This window comes from Ips typographus, linkage group LG7 (assembly GCF_016097725.1).
Source record: "Ips typographus isolate SLU linkage group LG7, UJ_Ityp_2.0, whole genome shotgun sequence".
Classification (NCBI taxonomy): Eukaryota; Metazoa; Arthropoda; class Insecta; order Coleoptera; family Curculionidae; genus Ips; species Ips typographus.
Window position 1 is genome coordinate 8229212 of NC_138428.1, and position 8366 is coordinate 8237577.

The 8366-nt window shown below is 36.6% G+C and overlaps 1 long non-coding RNA gene across 1 annotated transcript; it reads left to right on the forward strand.

Annotated features, from left to right (window-relative positions):
- The first annotated feature begins 1306 nt into the window (after positions 1-1306).
- Positions 1307-2155, forward strand: LOC145731841 (uncharacterized). The gene is made up of 2 exons (XR_014178889.1): positions 1307-1526; positions 1583-2155. It is a non-coding gene; the product is annotated as an uncharacterized LOC145731841 (long non-coding RNA).
- The last annotated feature ends 6211 nt before the right edge of the window (positions 2156-8366 follow it).

An 8366-nucleotide genomic window follows, 5' to 3' on the forward strand; every position in this document is an offset into this window, starting at 1 on the left:
CGTTTACCTGGCGAACCACCGCTGGTGCGCCAGTGGCCGACCAGCCCATTTGTATAAGGGGGCATTATCAGCAAAAAAATTTAGCCACCAAGGCTCGGATAGAGAAAATCCGACAAGAGGCCAGAGAACTGTCAGAGGTGACAAAAATTGCGCGAAGGCCGAAAATTAACATCATATCAAACATGGTGGTGGTGCCGGCGAGAAACCCCCAACTGGTCAACTCCGAGGGCCGACGTTTTGAAAGCTGATACCGATACTTTGACCCCGTCTGTACCCCCAGAGCACAGTTTTCGTACCGTCCAAATCTGTTATTCATACCATAACCGTCTGTTTACCCTGGCTGGGAAAAAAAACCGTTTCGAAACCGTCTTAGTTCTCCGAACCGTTCTCCGTTCTGAACACTAGGTTGTGTTGTCCGTTTGTTTTCCGTTTCAAAGTTACCGTATTAATTTAGTTGGGATCTCCAGGTCCGACTGTACCGTTTATTGATTTGAACACGAGGCTCTGTTGTTCTCCGTTTGTTTTGTTGTGATAGAGTTTTTAAGTAAGTAAGGATATGAATGATTGTTAACTGTTATTTTTCCTGGTTAACACGACTTGTTTAGTTTTGCTGACAACCCTGTGTTTCCTTATTTTTGTCCCACTCCCTTCATTCATTTACAGATAAACGTGAACTCTGTCTTCGACTGTGTAAAAGCTCCCCAGGTATACGAAGCGAGTTCCTTAGTTACGCTTCTCCAAATAAAACTAAGGTGGCGCCCGAGTTTCGAAGCACCTACCCCTAGGTGCGGCAAAAACCGTATAAGGACCGGTACGAAAAGGCGTTACAACACGGATTATCAAAACGAAGAAATTAAACATCGAAGACATTTCATAAAATATTTGGCATTGGAATTTACTCGTGAACATATTCGAAATAGGTCCCAAATAAACAGTTTACCTAAGGAAATCCGAAAACGTACTGCCGAAATGGCATTTGAAACAAATTCGAATACACTCAGGTCACGAGAAAACGAGGAACATATGGTGGAAAGGAAATTACAGAAAATATCAGAAAACGTGCTAAGTCGTTTTCTGTTAGTTTAAGTTTAAATGTAAATAATAAATACCAGGTGTCCAAGAGCACCCTGGACATAGGAGATTAACATGGGAAAACGGTTTTGATTTTTTTGCGCCTGTACGGTTCATTTGATGGAAAAACGTTTTAGATAAAAGTTGTAGTGCACATTTTCGGCTATCAACTTGTAATTTTTTCAATACCGTAGATTTGACCATTAAGACGAAAAACGGGTAAAAAATTCGGAAATTTTAAATCTCCCGCCAAGCGGTCGTTAAGGAAAGTTTATATCCGGTCGTGTTACCAACCTTTCAAAATCATAACAAATCGTTGTCAGTCATTCTGTAATCAAAACATTCAAAACAAGTTTATTTAGTAATAATTTTGAGTTACTACCCACATAATGCGAAGAAAATACAATCAAATCGTGATAAAAACACTTTATCAGTAGCCACAGCCCAAAAATCTGGTAAGTTGCATTCATAACCTCATTCAATGTCTCTACTAAACTTATTTACTTTGTAGCAAAATTCTTAAAGAAAACACTGGTTTTCCTTGCAAATATTTAATGAGGATGACCGAATCACCTATCTCAAGCCTCTTCATAACACTACCAAACGATTTAAAGTGATGAAAACAGTGGACAATGAAGATCTTTGAAGATAAGTTTCCTACTGTACAGAGACAACAACAAAGGGGCCAAATACTTCCTTCAAAAGTGATGTGATTTAGTTTCAATGTGCTTAACTTCATGGACTATCATCAGCGAGGATCTTCACCAGTGTTGCAACTAAAACTTAAAATGATTCAGTGTTGATATCTGACTTAAATCTCAAAATTTGATGTGCATGTGAAATATCTTAAACTGGCTATAAAACCTCTGAGAAACCCCTTCTAAGAAGAGAATATGGACTTACACAGTCAAATTATCAGTCAGGTGACAAAACTTTTTGTATATGGGTAGGTATTGTCGAAAAACCAACTTTTTAATTGAGCTATCTACATGAGCTGTTCTATTCTAGGTTTAGGTATTAACATTATAATTATGTTCTTTTTTCCACACACTCAATTGTTCCAAATAAAACTTTGTACACTGAATGTTTGTATTAATTATTTATTCACAGTTCAAGGTACAGTATACATTTTCTTCAAGTGAAAAGCTTAGGTACAATAGGGAGCAAAGAAAACTGGTCTTACCACATAAACAGTGATTGTTCCACAGATTGAGTGTGAGTGGGTGAACCTGTCACCATACAAGCTATGCTAAAAACAACTTTGTCTTACTAACCTAATAGTGGAGTTCCAAATTAGCAAAGGTAGGTGAAATGTAGTGATTGAAAGTCTCTAAAGAGAAACAATTTGCTTCTAATTCAATACACCATTTCACAGGACATACCTTTACTAATCAAATGTGAACTCGAGTTACACATTACTTGCAAATAAACTATTTTTGGTTAGTAGACATTTTACAAGTATCCTTGTAGGTGAATGATGTTCAAGTTAACTAATGGAGCTAATTAAATATCAGTACTTACCTTACCCTGTAGAGATGGGAAAAAACATTGACAATCAGTTATAAAAAATGCCTTTTTATTAACATCATACAATGTAAAACCACTTAAACACTATGGTGTGTTGATAACACTACAAAACAGAAGGATACAATAAAACTATCAGTCACATAGGTCACTAAATTGCATCACTTTTGAGGGAAGTATTTACCCTCTTTTGTGGTCCCTGTATAGTAAAGCAACTTATCTTCAAACATCTGCAGGCCTTCCTAGTTCATTGTTTTTATCAGTTTAAATCGTTTGGTAGTGTTATGAACAGGCTTTAGATAGGTGATTCGGTCATCCTCATTAAATATTTGCAAGCAAAACCAGTGTTTTCTTAAAGAATTTTGCTACAAAGTAAATAAGTTTAGTAGAGACATTGAATGAGGTTATGAACGCAACTTACCAGATTTTGGGACTGTGGCTCCTGATAAAGTCTTTTTATCATAATTTATTTGTATTTTCTTCGCAGTATGTGGGTAGTAACTCAAAATTATTACTAAATAAACTTGTTTTGAATGTTTTGATTTCAGAATGACTGACAACGATTTGTTATGATTTTGAAAGGTTGGTAGCACGACCGGATATAAACTTTCCTTAACGACCGCTTGGCGGAAGATTTAAAATTTCCGAATTTTAGATCCGTTTTTCGTCTTAATGGTCAAATCTACGGTATTGAAAAAATTAGAAGTTGATAGCCGAAAATGTGCTCTACAACTTTTATCTAAAGCGTTTTTCCATTAAATGAACCGTACAGGCGCAAAAAAATCAAAACCATTTTCCCATGTTAATCTCCTATGTCCAGGGTGCTCTTGGACACCTGGTATACGTATAATATGATAAATAATGTTTATGAATGTGCAATAAACATGTTTTTTCTTTCATTACCCAAAAGTAATAAATTTAAAAAATCCGATTGCGCAGCAATTTACCCTTTGGGGCCTGTCAGATCCCACGCGGGTATTCGTATATGAGAATTTGGAGCGGGGAACGGAGGGTTAAGGTTGGGTGCAAAATAAAACCAAAACCAACACTTTATACAGGTGAGTCAATAATAGAGTAGAGTTAATTATCTCATTTATTTTGAGAAATACAAAAAAATGTTAAATACAAAAGTTTCTCTAAAAGGTCTGTACAAAATACTATGACATATTCCTGACATCAAAATAAGCCGATTTGAAGCAGCTTACCTTAGTCCGAAATTGCTCTGTCATCGAGATACAGGGTGGTAAAGTTAAAAAATAAAAATCGATTTTTTTAAATATAATGTACATTTTGCAACGTATTACTTTCAAATCTGATACCCAGGGGTTTTTTGAGATGCAAAACCCGAATTTGGACACATTTTTACTGCGGCCGGTAGAGGGCGCTTTAAACTACTTTACAGTGTATTTCTGATGGTTTTAAGTGACCGTAACTTTTTTCTCGGTGTAATTTTCTTATTTATTTTTTAAGGAAACGATGTTTTAAACATTTTAAAGCAAAAAAGGTACTCCTGCTAAGAACCGCTAATGTAATTGTTGTCGAGATATTTCGGTTTTTATTGTTCGATAATGTACCGAAATACTGCCACCTGAAGTTTGTTCCAATTGTAAGTGTCTAAATTCGGGTTTCGCATCTCAAAAAACCTCTGGCTACCAGATTTGAAAGTTATATGCTACAAAATGTACAACAAATTTAAAAAAATTGATTTTTATTTTTTAACTCTACCACGCTCGAAAATGGAGTAATTTTGGACTAAGATAAGTTGCTTTAAATCGGCTTATTTTGATGTCAGGAATATGTCATAGTATTTGAGCGCGAGAGCTTCTCCCGCGTCACGTTCGATTTCTTGGCAAGCTTCTAGCCATTTTTCTTGTCCATATTGATCTATTTTGACTTGGATATGTCGATTACTCCATTTGCGAGCAGTACGTTCGGCTTGGACTGAACCTGCTCGAAAATTGAATTACGATCGCTCTCGGCAGCTCCGAATTATTTGACGGAACAACGAGCCACCTTAAGAAATATAACCTAACAAATTTTTATTTTTGTTTTGGTTGTTTTGTATGTCGCGTTTCGTGTATTTGAATATGGATCGGTCTCAGCAAATCCTGCAAATATTGGAATTATTGTCTTCATCAGAAAGTTCTGATAAAGAAGAATTCCTTTCAAAGGTTGTGTGCTACGTTAAAGTTACCCAAAAAATGAAGATACGCAACTACGTGAAAGATGTAGTTGAGAAATAGTCGAATGATCAAGTAAGTTGCTCTTTTATAATATCTATGTGTTAAAATAACTCTTAATTCTTTCAGTTTAAAGGACATTTTCGTATAACGAGAGCCACATACAAAAAGCTTGTGACCTTATTTAAGAAAAACAGGTTTTTTCCTTAAGTAAGTCATGGTTCAAAAGTGCACAGTGCAGAAACCCATTGTACCCAAAACGTATAATATTGCACCCAATATTATACGTTTTCCTGAAACGGAAGAAGAAAATAACCAAGTAGCCACAGAATTTGTATCATTCTGTGGCTACTTGAACAGGTGTATCATTTTTATATTTATAATATTGTAATAAAGAGTTCTAACAAAGTATAGCTATACTGTGGTTCTAACATCTACTATGACTTCAAATCAGATATCTGGATTTCCTGGAGTAGTAGGCTGCATTGATCGAACTTACATCAGTATAAGGACCCCCAGCCAACAAACTGAGGTCAACTTACACCAACAGGCATGACATGCTGTCCATGACTCTACAGGGAATTTGTGATAGACAACCTCGTTTTCTAAATGTATTTACGGGTGTTCCATCAAAAATTCATGATGCGAGAATTTTTAGACTGTCATTTATTTCTGCCAAAGTGAATAGTTTAGGTCCTCAATTCCATGTTTTGGGGGATAGTGCCTATCCATTATCGGAAAATCTTCTGACTCCTTATAGGAACTATGGGAACTTAACCCAAATTCATAAAATCTATAATTACAAATTCTCAGCTACGAGAGTGAGAATTGAAAACACATTCGGTATTTTGAAAGGGCGGTTTCGACAGTTGATGAAACTGGAATATCACTCTGTCAGAAAATTGGCTTCATTTATAGTTGCCTGTTGTGTCTTACACAATGCCTGTATAGACAATGGTGATCTATTTCAAGAGGAGCCATGTTCTGAGGATATAGGACAAGAAAATTATGCACCTGAAGTTCATGGCAATAGAGAGCAGGGAATGATTAAAACGGATAATATTGCTGTGTTACTATCAAATAGGGAATAATTAGTTTGCATTTCATTGAATATATAGATGTTAAGAGTTATATTTATTGAGTTTCATTTGTTATTCCTTTTAAAACCAAAAATAACGATTATTTTACTTTTTAATATGAAACAGGTGAGTATTGAAAATGTATCAAAAATAAAATTTTATAAACTCAAAACGTAAAAACTATAAAACCAAACATAAAAAAATATTCTTATAAGAAAGTCTTAAAAAAATGCAGGACTCGAAATGTTAAAAAAAACACGTAATACATTCAAATGTCTTTTGAAAAGTCAGATTAGTACTTAGTCCTTCTCAGACCCAAAAAGTTCTTTAATAACCTGTAACTTCTCTTGATGACTTCTCTCTTTATTTTGTTCCTTTTCATCATGTAGCTCCTTCAAGAGTTTAATCATTTATTTAACATTTGTGGAAGATTTTTTTTATTAATTTTTATTGTGGGATTACTAGCGATATTTTTTATAATTCTTCTTTATTGGCACTGATTAAAATCTCTGGTTGGATGCTATCATCAATTGACTGACTTTTTTCTATTCCAGTAGCAAAAGGGACTTACACTCTAACTTCTCCTGAAGTTCTGTTATTTCCAATAGCATTCACTTTTATTTTTATGATTGTTTTGTACCTGGTCTCACACTGACCAGGAGTTCTTACCAGATTCATGTGTAATTTTATTTCATCACTAATCTTTTGCCACATAGTATTTTTGTTTCTAAATTTTTTTAGAGGTCCAACTTGAGGTAAGTATTCGTGATATAAATCCAACAATAACTTTATTTCGCTATTCCCCCATTCGAATTTTACATCTTTTTCTTGGTACAATAGATCCGTCGTTTTCTGACTTGTTCCTTCCATGCTACTACTGGATGGACCAGATAAAGATCAAGATCTTCTTCTTCTTGTGGTTCCTATCCGTTACGGATGTTGGCAATCAGCATGGCGAGCCTAACTTTGTTAGGCTGCTGCTTTGCTGGCCTGCTGAGGTTATGCAGCCAAGATATTCCTGGACCTCTTCTTCCATCGATTTTTCCCTGGATGATTGTCTGGAGTAAGGAGTACCTGGAGTCGTTTCTCATGATGTGGCCCAGATATTGCAGTTTTCGGATCTTGATGGTGTTCATAATTTCTTTTTGTTTATTCATCCTTCTTAGTACCTCTTCATTAGTGATATGTTCGGTCCATGATATCCTCATCATTCTTCGATAGAGTCGCATTTCGAAGGCTTCTATTTTCTTGGATGTGCTTTCATTGAGTGTCCGTCCCGTATAAGAGGATAGAAAAGATGTAACATCTGAGAAGTCTCATTTTTGTTTCCAGTGTAAGATCATGGCTTCTGAAGAGTTTGCTCATTTTGTTGTAGGCGGCTGTGGCTTTGGCGATTCGTGATTTGATCTCTTGAGTTGCGTCCTAGTTCTCGTTTATACGTGTTCCCAGGTACGTGATGTGTGGTACTCTCTCTATTGGTTGGTTGTTGATGGATAACTCGATGTTGTCGATCTTGTTTTTGCTAATGACCATAATTTTGGTCTTTTGTATGTTTATGTCCAAACCATATTCCTTACTAACTCTTGCTATTTTGTTGATAAGTTGTTGTAGTGCTTGTGGGCTATCTGCGAACACGATGGTGTCGTCCGCGTATCTTATATTACTCAATTTCTTCCCCTTTATTGAGATGCCCTCCTCTTCTTCGTCGTCGAGCGGCTCTTTAAAAATCTGCTCGGAGTAGATGTTGAATAGCAGGGGTGAGAGCCCTGCCTCACTCCTCGCATTATTTTGACGGCCTCAGTTGTTTCTCCGTCGACTCTTATTGTTGCCGACTGGCCCCAGTACAAGCTACTTATGATATTCAGGTCATTGGTATCGATCCCTGTCTTCTTTAATATTTCCATCATTTTGCCATGTTAAACCCGGTCAAATGCTTTGGCGTAGTCAATTAAACAACAGTAAACGTCAATGCATCTCTGGACAAGGACTTGGACAGCAAAGAGTGTTTCTCTGGTTCCCATCGCATTGACGAACCCGAACTGGTTTCGAGAGATTAGGTTCTCGCATCGATTGTATATTCTTTTATGGATGACTTTGAGAAAGGTTTTCAGCAGGTGGCTCATCAGACTTATCGTTCGATATTCTTCACATCGTTTTGCGCCTTGTTTCTTTGGCAGTGCAATGAACTCTGAGACTAGCCATTCTTGTGGTATTTTACCTGATTTGTAGATGTTGTTGAAAAGTTTGGTGATCTTCTTTAATCCATTTTCGTCTAGAAGTTTCAGGAACTCTGTCTGGATGTTGTCAGGTCCTGCTGCTTTTCCCTCCTTGCTCTGCTCTATAGCTGCCCTCACTTCTGATTCCATTATTTCTGGCCCACTCTGTGCGTTGCTCCGGGGATCTGGGGGGCTCTCTCTATTATCCTCAAAGAGGTGCTCTACGTACCTAGTCCACATCTTCTTCTTCTCTTCCATGTCTACAATGATGTTTCCATTAGCGTCAAATAGTTTCC